General features: G+C 49.1%; 1 protein-coding gene across 7 annotated transcripts in view; it reads right to left on the minus strand.

Annotated features, from left to right (window-relative positions):
- The window catches only part of DAPK2 (death associated protein kinase 2), a 271,914-nt gene extending 264,615 nt beyond the window's left edge, over positions 1–7,299 (minus strand). For 4 of the 7 annotated variants that reach the window (XM_054240447.2, XM_078333330.1, XM_017976646.4 and 1 more), the window contains exon 1: positions 7,199–7,299. The gene's annotated coding sequence lies outside the window, so the exon portion shown is untranslated. Of the gene's footprint in view, positions 1–5,111; positions 6,313–7,198 lie in introns of those variants that run through there. The other 3 variants (XM_078333329.1, XM_035258797.3, XM_035258799.3) reach the window with 2 other exon arrangements.
- Between the last annotated feature and the right edge of the window lie 9,240 nt (positions 7,300–16,539).

Below are 16,539 nucleotides of genomic sequence, written 5' to 3' on the forward strand. Positions count from 1 at the left end.
GTGGTGGCGCATGCCTGTAATCCCAGCTACTCAGGAGGCTGAGGCAGGAGAATTGCCCGAACCCAGGAGGTGGAGGTTGCAGTGAGCCGAGATCGCGCCATTGCACTCCAGCCCGGGTAACAAGAGCGAAACTTCATTTCAAAAAAAAAAGGCCGGGCACAGTGGCTTACACCTGTAATCCCAGCACTTTGGGAAGCTGAGGTTGGTGGATCACTTGATGTCAGGAGTTCAAGACCAGCCTGGCCAACATGGTGAAACCCCATCTTTACCAAAAATACAAAAATTAACCAGGCATGGTGATATGCACCTGTAATCCAAGCTACTTAGGAGGAGGCTGAGGCTCAAGAATCACTTGAACCTGGGAGGCAGAGGTTGCAGTGAGCTCAGATCACATCATTGCCCTCCAGTCTGGGCAACAGAGTGAGATTCGGTCTCAAATTTAAAAAAAAATCAGTAGCTTTAAAGTCAGAAATCCTAGGTACAAGTCCCAGTCTTACTTGGGTAAGTCACCTAAGCTGCCAGATGCTTAGTTTCCTTATCTATAAAATGGGGCTAATACTGTAAAATCAACTTTAAGTCATGAAATTATTTTGTAAACTATAAAATGCTTTTGATAGGTAAGGAATTATCATGACTTCGGCTCCCTCAGGAGTTGTACCACGTAACTGCGTATCTGAACTAATCTGCAAACTCTCTCTCTCACCACCCCCAAAATAAAGATGGGCAGGGCTGGGCGTGGTGGCTCACACCTGTAATCCCAGCACTTTGGGAGGCCGAGGTGAGCGGATCATGAGGTTAGGAGTTGGAGACCAGCCTGATCAACATGGTGAAACCCCATCTCTATAAATAAATAAATATATATATGTGTGTGTGTGTGTGTGTGTGTGTGTATGTGTGTGTGTATATATGTGTGTGTGTATATATACACGTGTGTGTATATACATGTGTGTATATATCCGTGTGTGTATATATACACGTGTGTATGTGTGTATATACACGTGTGTGTATGTGTGTATATGTTTGTATATATACATGTGTGTATATGTGTGTATATGTGTGTGTGTGTATATATACATGTGTGTGTGTGTATATATATACGTGTGTGTATATATATGTGTGTGTTTGTATATATATATAAACATACATATATAAAGACGGGCAGGAGGAGTGAGGCAAATTCCAATAGGCACCAGGACTCAAGAGCCTGAGGTGCTCATTCCAGCTTTGCCTACAACTAGCCCTGTGATCTCCTCTCTTGTCAGAGGGGCCTCAGTGTCCTCATCTGTATAAAATCAAGCCAACTCTGCCTGGCCCAAGCCTCTCATTGAAAGCCATAGGCCAACTCTGAGCCATGGGGAGCACTTACACTCCACCAGAAGAGACTGTCTGCATCCTCTCCTGGGATTCCTCTGCCCCAAGGGGCTTATCCATTTCTGAGACAGCCATGTGCCACTCTGGATAACACCCCAAGAGCAGAGCCCAGGGCACAGTCTGCAAATCACAAGAATAAAACCAGCTGCCTGTGGGTGTGTCTTCCAAGGGTCTTTAGCAAAGGCCTCTCCAAGCTCATTTTGGCTAGCACTGGGGGTTTCCTGCTGTCTGCCAATCAGATTTCCAACCACACATGGGCTCCATGAGCCCCAAAAGACTATTTTCACCAGGCTGGGTGGAGGCACCATTACATAAGTGCACATCTTATTAACACCAAGTGACTAGAGCTGTCCTAACTCTCAGGGGGTGTATACATCTCACCCTCTTTCCTCCACCTCAGCCCCCTGCAAACCAGTGCTGCATTACCAAGACGTTACATGCCTCTCTCCCTTCCACCGAGGCACAAAGATGCTGAAGACCTTCAGGCAGAGCTGGCCTGGCTGCCAGGGCTTACTCTCAGGGTCACCTGCCTGTCGGTGCCTAGGCTCCATCATGCCTCCTCTGTGCTTGGCCAGGGCTGGGGCAAGCATGAAATACTAAAAAGAGCAGGCTCTAGGAGCCCCAGTTCCAGACTTGTATGGGTGTGTATTAGCCCTGTGACCCAGAGCAGGTGGGCACCCTCTCTGAACCTCATCCCCTTACCTGTAAACATAGTGATACAGGCCAGGCGCGGTGGTTCATGCCTGTAATCCCTGCACTTTGGGAGTCCAAGGCAGTTGAATCACTGAGGTCAGGAGTTCTAGACTAACCAGGCCAACAGGGTGAAACCCCATCTCAACTAAGAATGCAAAAAGTAGCCGGGAATGGTGGCAGGCAACTGTAATCTCAGCTACTCAGGAGGCTGAGGCAGGAGAATCACTTGAACCCAGGAGGCAAAGGATGCAGTGAGCTGAGATCTTGCCATTGCTCGCTAGCCTGGGCAATGAAGTGAGACTCAGTCTCAAAAACAAAAAAACTATAGTGATACTATCTATATCACCTACTTCACACATCCATGTGGGGATAAGGATATAAACTACTGTACAAATAAGAAGGATGATTATTACTGTGATTTAACCCATGCCAGGGAGTCCTCTGGCAAGTTTGGCTTGACCATAATCAGAAGCTCGACCCACACTCACCCCCAACATCCTGGCAAATCTCCTGAGTCTGGCCTAGAGGGTAAAGGGAATGCTATCTACCATCATATTTTCTTTTCTTTCTTTCTTTTTTTTTTTTTTTTTTTTTTGAGACAGAGTTTCGCTGTTGTTACCCAGGCTGGAGTGCAATGGCACGATCTCGGCTCACCGCAACCTCTGCCTCCTGGATTCAAGCGATTCTCCTGCCTCAGCTTCCCGAGTAGCTGGGACTACAGGCACGTGCCATTATGCCCAGCTAATTTTTTTTTTTTTTTGGATTTTTAATAGAGACGGGGTTTCACCATGTTGATCAGGATGGTCTCAATCTCTTGACCTTGTGATCCACCTGCCTCGGCCTCCTAAAGTGCTGGGATTATAGGTGTGAGCCACCGCGCCTGGCTCTACCATCATATTTTCACTGAAAAATATATTCTTCCAAATAAACTATTTGGGTCAGGTCCTGCAGAGTGGGGTTACCAATTTCATACAGCTAGATACAAGCAGGAAACTCCAAAAAAAAAAAAAAATCTGTTGGTAGAAACCCTGAGAGTGGTCCCAGGAACAGCTAAGATCTCCCCTTTGGTGAGAGGCCAGCTCCATTTGCTGAGAGCAGGATTCAAGGAAGCCCCAGTTCCCAGCAAAATGATAAGCCTCTGCCTTGGGCTCTACATCCTGTGTGGCCAGGGGGTAGGGGGCAGGTGAGCCCCCTAGGGACAAACTACGCCCACCAGTTAGGCTTTAACTCACCTTTCCAGCCTTTGCCCCCTCCCTCACATATCCTATATTCTAGCCCAAGTTAACCTGTCCCAGTCCCCTAAAACTTTCACCCTTGCTATGTCTTGGCTGAAGTGGGGCCCCTGCCTTGAGAGGCCCACGTGGAAAGTCCTGGAGAATGGACAAAACTGCCCACTTCCCACAAGACCCAGCCAAATGCTGCTATCTCTGTGTGGCTTCGTGATCCTTGCTCTCCCAAAAACAGATGACAATTCTCCCCTTCTTTAAGTTCCCCAAGAGTGCTCTTCATACATTTTTAGGGTTAGAGTTAATCACATTCTGGCTCGTGTCATAATCTATGTCTATGTCTAACACAGATGGGGAGAAGAGATTTAGTCATCACATAGGCCTGGGTTCCAATCCCAGCTCTGTCACTTACTGGCACATTGTGCTCAGCTGAGCACAGGATAACTCTTCTGAGCTTCACATCCCTTCCCCGGAAAATGAACCGAAGATAATGTCTAGTGCTGGTGAGTATGTGCAGCAACTAGAGCTCTCAAACACTGCCAGGAGGGGTACTCACTGGGACCACCACTTTGGAAAACTGTTGGGGAATTTCTTTGGACATACCTAAGAGAAACATGTTTTCCCAAATGATCCATGTTATAATGGTCACTGCAATGCTATTAGTAATAACTAAAAATTGGAAACAACCAAATGGTTATCAATAGAAGACTGGATATACAAATTGAGGCACTATACACCCACACAATGGAATCATTATACAGCAGTGAGAATTACCAAACTACTTTTACCTGCAACAACAAGGTCGAATCTCACAAACATAATGTTGAATGAAAGTAGCCAGACAGTGGCCGGGCGCAGTGGCTCACGCCTATAATCCCAGCACTTTGGGAGGCCGAGGCGGGTGGATCACGAGGTCAAGAGATCGAGACCATCCTGGTCAACGAGGTGAAACCCCGTCTCTACTAAAAATACAAAAATTGGCTGGGCATGGTGGTGCGCACCTGTAGTCCTAGCGACTTGGGAGGCTGAGGCAGAAGAATTGCTTGAACCCAGAAGGCGGAGGTTGCAGTGAGCCTAGATCGTGCCATTGCACTCCAGTCTGGGTAACAAGAGCAAAACTCCATCTCAAAAAAAAAAAAAGAAAGTAGCCAGACACAAAAACTGCGTACTGTGTGATCCCATGTAGGTAAAATTAATAAATAGTGCTAAACGTCAGAAGAGTGGTTATCCCCTCACTCAGGGGAGAGCTGGAAGGGGAGCTTCTGAGGCTTCAGAGTGCCGGCAATGTTGTTTCCTGATCTGGATAGTAGTTAGAGGGATATACGGGATGTATGCTTATTTTGTATGCAATCAAAATTTCACTTATTTTTTTAATGAGACTAATGTGAAACAAATGAGATAATAACCTATGTATAATGTTTTAAATGGTCCCTGGATGGTGTGAATTCCTTCCCTCCTCCCTGTGTCTTAGAGCCCCATAAGGGTAAGAATTGTGGCATTCTCACCTCTGTCCCCTTGTCGTAGGCTAGTATACAGCAGGCACTCCCTAAGTTTTGGCTGATTTGAATTTAGTGCTCCAGCCTCCTTTCTCAAGGCCGCTGCTCAGATGCTCATTAGGTAAAACAACTGATCGCCACTTCAAGCGCTTTCATAACACCCCTCCCAAGGCGAATTTGCATTTTACCAGTTTAGATACAAACTAAAGGAGAGAAACTGAGGTGGAATTACAGTCACCAACTAGGACCCAAAGAAGGACCCAGAAGCACAGGGACCTTTCCAGCCTAAAAAGCTAAAACCACATGGCAGAGGGGAGGGACTTACAACTTTTGGCCAGAGGCACAGGCCATCAGCTCCAGATGCTCCCAGGATGATATCCTCCTTAATGCCCACATTTCTCCTGATGGAGTCCTTGGAATTCACATTCCTGTCTACAATTCTAATACCAGGCAACACTTCAGGAGCTGACACAGATTTCCTAGAACCCCACAGAAAGAGATCTCACAGATCATCTATTTAGGGATTTCTAGACCTGCTTCAGGATCACCAGGGTGAGAAGGGGAGGCCAGAGCAGCTCCATGTTATTCATACTATATGTTGGGGTTCTGGGTAAGAATACACTGTGAAACAGAAGTTTGAAAAACACTGCTATCTAGTCTAACCCACTTGTTTTCACAAGAGAAAACTGAGATTCAGACAGGGGAAGGGACTTGCTGAACATCACACGGCTGACCCATCCAGCTCCTCTTCCCAGGCCTTCTTCTGTTAACAGCCACCCCAACCTCTCCAAGATGGCACTGGGTTTGGTGAAGTCAGTGGCCTCCTGAGGGACAAGCTAGGAGGAGGTGTCCAGGGTTGGAAGATCATGTCATAGGAAACTCTCAATACTCACGAAGCCCTCTTACCTACTGACCCATCTCACTCTGCAAAGTGAACTCTATCAGTTCCTCACCCCACCTCACCCAGTGCAAGTGAGTGAAACAAGACCACAGCAAGAGGGCAGGCAGTGGTTGGGCCGAACACGCACAACTGTCTCATCACACCCGCCCCCATTAGCAGTCATTGCAACCAGGCTCTGGAGAGGCTGCCCACAGAAGGGAGGGGGCTCCGTTGTTACAGGGCCCCTCTCTACATTCCGGGCTCTGACCCATCATGGTCTCTGATAAGGAAGCTGAGGCCCGCAGAAGGTCAGCCACCTGCATAAGTTGACGCAAGAAAAACTTGGTGTCTCTGGCAAAGGTCCAGCTCCCTTGGGAAGCCTGCTTGTTCACCCCACAGCTAACAATTTGGGAGGCCGCAGGGAAGTGGACAGGGCTGGTGCAGGTCGCATTCCCGCAACCAGAAACTTACCTCCAAGCCACATCCACACACCCCTAAGCCCCCTGCCCAAGTCTCCTCAGAAGCTGCTGAATTATCCGTGGTGCCATCGACATGAGTGGTTTGGGGAAGAACAGGGCTCTGACGTTAGCTGTGAAGAGGCCAAGGAGCCAGAGTCTCTCAGTCGACAGGATTCTCCCAGGAATACCTTACACAGAGGCAGTTGGGAAACACAGTGTCGACAACCAGAGTGCCTGCCCTCCACCTGGGATTTCGGGGTACAAGATGTCAGGCACTGCCCCTGCACTTGCCCCCCAAGCCTTCCCACCTGCCTCTGTGGGAGCCAGCTATGGTGTCCTCTACTCCGGTATGCACCGCTACCTTACCATTACCTGCACGGCCTCAACGAAGCTCACCTCTCTGAGGCTCGTTTTCTATTTTGTAAAGTAAGAATACCAATTTCCACCATGCGGAGCTATGGTGAGGGTTGGCCAGGCCGATGCAGGCCTTGAGACCTCCACAACGCCTGGCCCAGCGTCCTAGTCAACTGTTGGGACCCAACCTGCAGCACACCTCCTGGCCGTCCCGGGGCCCACCCTAGCTCTACCCCAGTTTGGGGCACCTGACGGGGGGACCACACCTTCATTCGGCCCCACAGGAGGCTCAGACATCTGAGCACCCTCCTCCCATCACCTCCTCATGCCAGGCGGCCGCAGGAGGTGAGAGAGGAGGCCCAAGCTGAGAAGACTTGGCCGGGAGCCGGGCGTGCTCTGCCCGTTACAAGGGGCCTCACTTGATGGATGTCTGTCTCCCATCTCCCTGGGGTGCTTGGCTCTGCCCGCCGCCCCCACCCTGTCTCCCGGGCCAAAGTGCCAGGCTCCAGAGGGCGCCCCGGGGCAGTGGCGGGCAGCTCCCGCGCTCAGGTGCCGGCCACAATGCCCCGGGCCACGGCGTCAGGCACCGGAGCGGCGGGCCCGGGATCTGCGAGCGAGTGCCCCGGATCTCTTTGCCCCGCCAGCCCCAGCTTCGGGTGCTGCCGCCGTCGGGCCACAGCCCGGTCCCGCCCGTCGAGCCCGCAGACGGGCGCTACTCACGGCGGGAGGCTGCGCTGCGGCGGGCACTGGGGACTCGGCTGGGCCGGCCGTCCTCTCCTCCTTGAGCGCCCGGCGCCCGCCAGCCGAGCAGCCGAGGAGCCGAGAGGGCGGAGCGGCCAGCCCCGTCCCAGGCGCCGGCTGGAGGCGCGCCCAGCTGCCCCGGACGGAGCTCGGGGCGCCCCCTGCTGGAGCCTCCTCCGGACCTCGCCGGGGCCAGGGCCCAAAGCCTCCCCGCCAGGTGGGGGACACCTCAGGGCTTCGAGGAACCGGGGCGAGCGGGGAGGGCCGGTGCCGAGACCCTCCGCGCGTCCCTACCGGGTCTGACGCGCACATCCTGTGTGGCCTCGGGCAAGTCGGCTACACTCTCCGGGCCTTATCTGGAAATAGAATTGAATGAGCTCACACGTGTGATAGGGTCCCGCACAATCCTCAGAAAACGGCACTTGCGTGCTCCTCTCCCCAGCACACACCGCGAGCCAGGAAGCCCCACTGGGCCGCCTCCTCCCTGCCAGCCAGAGCGCTCCCTGCACCGCAGACTCTAGGGCCTCACGTCCACGGCGCACAGCAGGGTGGCGGCTGCGATGAGAAGGGCCGCTCTGCTCCTCACTGCCCCCCACCCAGCCTGGGAGCGGCCCGCCCTCCTTTGCCCTTTGTCCTGGCACGGTTGGTGAGTGAAGCCCCCATCTCGCCATCACGCCTTCTCTAATAGAGGACTTGGGAGTGGATTCGTCCTCTCTGCCCTCTGCTAAAAAGTCCTGGAGGAAAAAAGGAAGGAGAGTGAGGGGTGAAGGGAGAAAGGAAGGACGCGGACGCGGAAAACAGAACTTAAGTCAGGTTCATTCGCCTTATTTCAAAACAAGAGGCCTAGAGGAAGCAAATGAAGACCCCACCCTCCTTCCCAGAATTTCCATTCGCTAAGTCACCCACGGAGCTCCTCAAAAGGGCCTGTAATTCAGTCCTACCACCAGGTTCAAAGCCCTGCCCTGCCACTCTGTATGTGTGTTCTTGGGCATGGCTGTTCATCAATAAAGTGGGAGGAACTCTCCTTCAGTAGCTGCTCATGAAGCTCGGGTGGGCTGAGATGAGATGGAGTGTGTAAGATGCACCTAGAGGACCTCTACCAGTGTGAGCACACACACACTCTTCAGCCTTTTGGACAATGGGACAAATACAGATGGACCCCACCACCCAGCTGAGCAGTGCCTTGGCATCCAGGACATCCTCGAGAAAGAGTTCCTTGTTTATAAACTGCATCATAATCCAGGACAGTGCAGTCTGTGCGCCTCCTCTCCTACGAGCACCATGATACACAGACATCCAAGACTTGGACACCCACTAGGGGAAGGACACCCACTGGTGAAGTTTCACCAACATGAGGAGTCCCCTGCCAAACTATCCCTAAACACATCTTCCTCCATTTCCACTTACCTATCACTGGTGACAAACCATTACCACCAGCCTTGGTGGCACAGGACAACAGTTTCATTATGTTCATGCATTCTGAGGGACAGAAGTTGAGACAGCACAGTGTGTATGACTTATTTCTGCCCTGCAGTGTCTGGGATTTCAACTGGGAGCACCTGAATAGTTGGGGGTTTGAATCATCTGGAGGCTTCTCCATTCCCATACCTGGTAATGAAGCCAAGGCTGGGCTCCGCTGACCCTGCTGATTACCTACATGTGGCCTCTCCATCTCTGTCCCTCAAGCCTCATGCTTAATATCTCATTTTCAGCAGCAGCCCCTTGCATGAGTCAAAAGAGACCTTCTTGGGTTTAGCAATTGACAAATCAGTCATTGTCCATCAACCCTAGATTCTCAGTCTGGTGCTCCTTTCACTGTACTTGCCAAAATACAACTACCTTGGGAGGTACCATCTGGAGATACATCTCATGCTTGAGGTTGAGTGGGTTCATCGGACCCTCACCTGATGGCAGCGACAGGGCACTGAACACAGGACCAAGGTGGCCATCAGTAGAAAAGGGGCGGCCCCAAGGACAGTGGCAAAGAAGACACCAACTCCAGAACGAAGCCAGGGGCAGTCCGGGTCTTAAGAGCTAAGAATTATGCAACTCAGCTCCAGTTTTTGCATGGTTCCCACGGCTGACCAAATCAAGTATAAATGCCTCACCCTAGCATGTAAGGCTCTAACCTGCATTTTCCTGCTGTGTCTGCACATTCTCTTCCCTCCTCTGCATGCACATCCAGCCCTTTTGTCAGGTTGGATTACTGGCAGTTCCTGCCTCCATGATTTGTTTGTTTCCACTACCACACCCCTCATCCCATTCTACAAAATCTTATCTATGATCTAAGGGCCTTCTAAAGTATCGTGTCTTCCGCAGAAAACTTCCCTGATCTGCCTACTAAATACCTCTCTCCTTCGATCCCCACCACTCCTGGTTGGTACCTCTCTCGTCATCCTCCTTCCTCTATTTTAATTGTGATTAGTGTCTACTTCTCTTTTTCTCAAGGACAAGTACAATGTCTCGTCCATCTTTGAACCCATATGGTGCTTGATATCCTAAACCCAGTAAAGGTTTGTTAAGCTGAGTTAAGGAAGGTAAATATCACAAGATAAGGGACCATAGCTGTCTTGTTTTCTGTTGTCCCCCAGGAGCACCCAAATACCTGGCACTTACTTCAGGTGCTTCACTTCTAGGGAGGTGTCATTATCTTCTTTTACAGAAGATGAAACTGAGGCTTGGGAAAGTTGATTTGCCCAGACTTATCCAATTTGTAAGTGGCTGAGCTGTGACGTGAATCTTGCCCACTGGTCTCCAAAGCTGTTCCCTCTGCTGCCTTCCTTCAACTGAAACTGCCAAGATTTCTAAAACAGTTTTAATATGAGGCTTTTCAGCCCGGGCAGGACATCAGAATAACTGTGAATAACATGGGGTGTTTAAAACCCCCCATGCTCAGACTGCATCCTACATCAATTACCTCAGAACCTCTGAGGATGGGGTCTGGGTATCAGTTTTTGTTAAACTCCCCAGGTGATTCCCAATGCACAGGTTGAAACCCCCTCTGTTTATGTCACAGAGACCTAGGGAAATTCTCAACCCCCTCAATGGCAAACACATTTGAGTACGTGCTTTGTACAAGACAGTCCAAGGGACTTGAGATGGTAGAGTCAGTCCCAGGAGCTCAGCGCTTCCCAGGGATGAGAATACAAGCCCATAGATAAAGATGTAACCGTGTCAGGCAGCAATGGGCAGGAGTCATGGTGATATCCTAAAGCACACTGTGGTGCCTGGCAAGTTTACAGACTCTAAAAACCTCCTGACAAGGGGGCAAGGTGGGGATTGAGATGCTGTATGTGTTGGCCATGGCTCATGGCACCTGGGTTGGCTTAGAGGATGGGTAGCATGAGGGCTAAATGCAGGGACTCTGACGCCACACTGCCTGGGTCCACACTCAGGCATCCCAGCATGCAACTCACGTACTGTGTGATCTGGGGCAGGCTGTTTAGAGGAAGCAAATGAGGACCCCCCTTCCTGGAATTTCCATCCCTAAGTCACCCACAGTGATCATTAGTCAACCCTAATGATCTCTCTGTGTCTCATTATCCCCATACGTCAAATGGAGCTTATAATAGCATTTATCTCTTGGGCTGTTGTGAGCATGCAGTTACTTTTCAATTAGATCGGTGTCTGGCACTTGGTAAAGTGCTCAGTGATTATTAGCTATTATTATTATTCCCTAAATGTCTGGCAGTAAGCTCCCCTGGGGAGGAAATGGATCTTATTTATCTCTGCGTCCCATCCCACCCCTAGACCGGCCCAGAGAATTGCCAAATGCAGTCTTCTTGACAATGGGTCCAGTACTGACTCTCAGGCTCTTGGCCAAGGGAACACACAGGTGATTCCTCCCCAGCGGGCTTGCCTACTGGGTGGAAGGCGGCAGGAAGCTTCTTCCTCCCAAACTGGCCTGGTGGCCTGGCTTCTCAGCCCTGCTCACTCTGCCCTGTGCCATCTGCCCTCCTAGATGGGAGGTATGGAGCAGGCTTGGCTTGGCAACCCTTCCTGCTTCCCCACTTCCCCTCCTCCTGGGCCCAGTGGCTCTTGCAGCTAGAGGCAGCTGCTTCAGCCTCTAGCCTTGCTGGACTCAGCACCAGAGGGATGGGGAAGGGCAGGGGAGGAGAGAAGAGAGGAAGGAGCTGGGGGATGGGAGGCCTTGCCTCTCTCTAGAGAACCTGGGGGATGGAGATTACCTGGACATGTGTATATACTCATTCACTCCGCAAACATTCAATAGTACCTTCTGGGGTTAGGTGCTGGAGTAGGGGCAAATAAAGACCCAATGCCATGAAAGTTCAGGTCTACTCCAGAAGGAGCCTCCAGAGAAGAGGGAGGCTTGAGTCAAGCTTGAAAGAAGACTAGGGATCACTGGGAGGACCAGCAAAGTCCACAGTGGGGCAAGGGAGGCAGGACACACAGGGCGTGAGCAGCTGTGTATGTAAAGGGCTGCAGGTATAAACCACCTGTCATTCATTCCTGTTTCTACCTGAGTCAGCACAAGAGCCACACTATGGGATCATGACACATTCATATGCCATTGCCTTCTATTCGGGACAGAGGCTGGTGACATGTTGTATGGCCAGGACCCCTCAAACTATGCCCACTTTTAGGGCTACAAACTCCAACCACTTACTTCTTTAGGCTTGGGAATCAGGCAGGCCTATTTTTCTTCCTGCTTAGCCACTTTCTGAGCCCCCGTTGTCTCATCAATAAAATGGGAATAATTACATCTTTTTCTCAGGGCTGATGTGAGGACCAGACTCAAAAACACTGTGGCAGATGTTTGAGGGAGCACAGGCTCGGCACCATAGGAAAGGTTTGAGAGAGAGAGAGAGAGAGAGAGGACTGGCGCAAATGTCAACCTCCCTCCCAAGCCAGATGCTTCTGTTCTTCGAGGCAGTTGGTCATGTGTGCCATATCTTTCCAGCCATGTTGTTCCTGTCTCTGTCTCTGAAATGCTTTCCTTTTTCCTCCTTTGTCTATCCATGGTTCAGCTCAATTCCAGCTTCATTCATTCTTCAAACCTTTGCTGGTGTCTATTGGGCCAGACTCTGGGCTGGACCCCGAGAGAAATGAGGCACTGGGCCTGCCCTGCAGGAACTCAGCCAAACAGAGGAAATACCCTGGGGACAAAATGCCTGGATTCCTATGTTCTGAGTCAGATCAAGGGCTGGGCAGATCCCAGAGGGACCCCAGAGGTGGGAGGAGTAGACTCTTAGTTCCTGGAAGGTGGGTGGGGACAGGGAGACTCCTCAGAGGAAAGGACCTCTTCCCAGATCTCATTAGTTAGAGTTCACAGTCATATCTGCTGAGTGGAAGATAAGATTTCGTCTTTCTGTGTTTGCTGATGGGTCCCTTGAGTGACCCCTGTCACCCTCCCCACACTGTGCCAGGGATGTAGCTGGAGTCGTCAGGGGCCTTTGTTGGATCCGTGCAGGATGGGTAGGAGAGCTGCTCTTCCACACCCCCCCACTGGGGTTCCTCCCACTCGGGGTTCTGCTCTGCCCTCCCTGGTCTGCATGGTGACTCCATCTCAGCTGAGCCCAGGTCCTGACCCACTTCAGAACAGATTCATATCTACTAAAATTTGAGACCCAATGTGTATTTGGTTCTAGAGGGAATATTATATTGTATATATAAAATCATAAAATGAGTCATCTATTGGTTTTTAATTTTGAGAATCAACCTATGAGCACAAAGGATTGACTAGTTTATGGGCACACATCAAAATGTCATGTTATTAATCTTGACAATGAAAAATACTATAGCAAATTTGGGAAGTGGAAAGGGAAAAAGCAATAAAAGGAAGGCAGTGTGCTCTAGCTTATGTTATTTTAAATTATAGTGACAGCCAGGTGTAATGGTGCACCTGTAGTCCCAGCTACTCAGGAGGCTGAGGTGGGAGGATCACTTCAGCCCAGGAGGTGGAGGTCACAGTGAGCCAAGATCATGCCACTGCACTCCAGCCTGGGCGACAGAGTGAGACTCCCTCTCAAAAATCAATCAATCAATCAAAATTCCTATGTAAGATTCCTAAGGGAGATGGCTGATACCAGGGCTGAAGCAGGAAGAGTGCGAAGTAACCTAGAGCGTCTTGTGCCGCAAAGTAAGAAAGTGCTAAAAAATGACAATAACCTGCGAAGAGGACAAGGAAGCCAATGGAAAGGGCTCACACAGGCCAGACTGGGAATTATTTCAGTATTGAAATAATTACAGAACAAGATTAGAACACATCAGATCATTTTAAAATAAACTGTGTGTTCCAATCTATTTAAAAATAAAAATGTTTGGCCAAGTTCAGTGGCTCACATCTGTAATGCCAGTACTTCGAGAGGCCGAGGCAGGAGAACTGCTTCAGGCCAGGAGTTTGAGCCTGGCCTGGGCAACATAGCAAGATTCAGTCCCTAAAAAACAGAAAAACCTAGTTGGGGGCATGATAGTGCATGCGTGGGCGATTGAGTCGGAAGGATCACTTGAGCCCAGGATTTCAAGGTTGCAGTGAGCTATGATCACACCACTGCAGGCCAACCTGGGTGACAGAGCAAGACCCTGTCTCTATAAAAAATAAAAGTATGAAAAATGAAAAATTTTTAAATTTTTTAAAGGAGAGGGAAAGAAGGAAAAATGATATTTAAAAGAAATGTGCCCACCAATAAGCATAAAAGAAGTAATGGAATTTTTAAAATCCCACTTTAGCAGCATATAGTAATAAGTGATCCAGGCTAGAAGCATCACTGGATAATAAAACCGCTGAGGCCGGGCATGGGTCTCACGCCTGTAATCCCAACACTTTGGGAGGCTGAGGCAGGTGGAACTCCTGACCTCCAGATAACTGTTTGACCCCAAGAGGCAGAGGTTACAGTGAGCCGAGATTACACCACTGCACTCTAGCCTGGGTGACAGATTAAGACTCTATCTAAAAAAAAAAAAAAAAAACCGAGTGAACGATTGTTGGGGAACAGGGTACTCATCTGATCTCTAGGTATCACCTCACAAATTACTCATTAATGACAAAGGGGAAAAAGTACTTTTACAAGGGAGGAATCTGACAGATACCCCCTTAAGGAAATGACCAAACTAACTCAGCATCAATTATGATAAGACAAACTGACATCATGTGTCTACTGGTGAGCAGCACTGAGAAAGATATCACATCATCTCTGTAGTTCTCCTACCAAAAATGTAGACTCTGAATCTAATCATCAGGACACAATCAGACAAGTCCAGATGAGGGATATTCTACAAAAGAACTGACCTGTACCCTTCAAAAATATCTGTGTCATGAAAGAAACATATGGCTGAAGAGACATAACAAATTCAGTGTCATGTATGATGAGTGATTGCATCCTGGATTGAAAAAAATTTTTTGGCTGGGTGCAGTGACTCACACATGTAATTCAAGCACTTTGGGAGGCCAAAGCAGGTGGATCACAAGGTCAGGAGATGGAGACCATCCCGGCTAACATGGTAAAAACCCGTCTCTACTAAAAATACACACACACACACACACACACACACACACACACAATTAGCCAGGTGTGGTGGCATGCACCTGTAGTCCCAGCTACTCCGAAGGCTGAGTCAGGAGAATCACTTGAACCCGGGAGGTGGAGGTTGTGGTGAGCCGAGAACACACCACTGCACTCCAGCCTGGGTGACAGAGCTAGACTCCATCTCAAAAAAAGAAAAAAACTATTTCAATGATGAAATAATTGAAAGAGACAATACTGGACAATTATGGAATTGTCCAAGTGAATATGGACATTTTATCAGATAATTATGTCAGTGATAACATTTTCTATGTGGGAGGAGTATATTGTGGTTATAGGGGAGAAGGCCTTAATTCTTTTTTTTTCTTTTTTTGAGTCGGAGTCTCTCTGTTACCCTGATTGAAGTGCAGTAGTGAGATCTCAGCTCACTACAACCTCCACCTCCCAGGTTCAAGCAATTTTCATGCCTCAGCCTCCCTAGTAACTGAGATGCATCTGCCACCACGCCTGACTAATTTTTGTATTTTAGTAGAGACAGGGTTTCACCATGTTAGCCAAGTTGGTCTCAAACTCCTGGCCTCAAGCAATCCACCCACTTCAGCCTCCCAAAGTGCTGGGATTACAGGTGCGAGCCACCACTCCAGCCAAATATACTTAATTCTTGGAGCATGGTGATGACATATTTTGAGGAGAAACGTCTCTATGTCTGCATCTGTTCCTCAAATGATTCTGCAAAAAAGAAAATCTGTATATATGTACAGTGAGAGAAAGCCAGATATGGCAAATTGTTAACAGTTGATAAGTAAATCTAGGTACATTCTTGCAACTTTTAAGTTTGATTTTTTTTTTTTGAGACAGTCTCACTCTTTCGCCCAGGCTGGAGTGCAGTGACGTGACCTTGGCTCACTGCAACCTCCATCTCCCAGATTCAAGCAATTCTCTGCCTCAGCCTCCTGAATAGCTGAGATTACAGGTGCCTGCCACTATGCCCAGCTAATTTTTGTATTTTTAGTAGAGATGGGGTTTCACCATGTTGGCCAGGCTAGTCTTGAACTCCTGATCTCATGATCCACCTGCCTCGGTGGATTAAATCCCTGCCAAAGTGCTGGGATTACAGGAGTGAGCCACCACAACCAGCCAGTTTAAAATTTTTTTAAATCATAAATTGGGGACACAGGGGTAATCACTCTGTGCTCATCCCATTTACATGTTAATAACATTTGTATGCCTTTTCTCTAAACAAACAAAAAATGGCTGGGTATGGTGGCTTATGTCTGTAATCTCAGCACTTTGGGAGGCTGAGGGGCAGATTCCTTGAGGCCAGGAGTTTGAGACCAGCCTGGCCAACATAGTGAGACCTCATCTTTATTGAAAATTAAAATAAAAAGTTGGGGGAAAATAAAACATAAAATGTAACTACAGTAGGCCTGGTTCAGTGGCTCACGCCTATAATCCCAGCACTTTGGGAGGCCAAGGCAGGTGGATCATCTGAGGTCAGGAGTTTAAGACCAGCCTGGTTAACATGGTAAAACTCCATCTCTACTAAAAATACAAAAATTAGCCAGGGATGGTGGTGTGTGCCTGTAATCCCAGCTACCCGGGAGGCTGAGGCAGGAGAATCATTGGAACCTAGGAAGCAGAGGCCAAAGTGAGCCAAGATCACACCACTGCACTCCAGCCTGGGTAAGAGAGCAAGACTCTGTGTCAAAAAAAAAAAAAAAAGATATGTATATATATACATATATAATAACATATATGTATTACAGTAATTAGCAGAAAGAGTGAAACTAAAAATTGTTGAAAGTAGTTGTCTCCATGGATGTCTTAGTCCATTTG

This window comes from Callithrix jacchus, chromosome 8, assembly GCF_049354715.1.
Source record: "Callithrix jacchus isolate 240 chromosome 8, calJac240_pri, whole genome shotgun sequence".
Classification (NCBI taxonomy): Eukaryota; Metazoa; Chordata; class Mammalia; order Primates; family Cebidae; genus Callithrix; species Callithrix jacchus.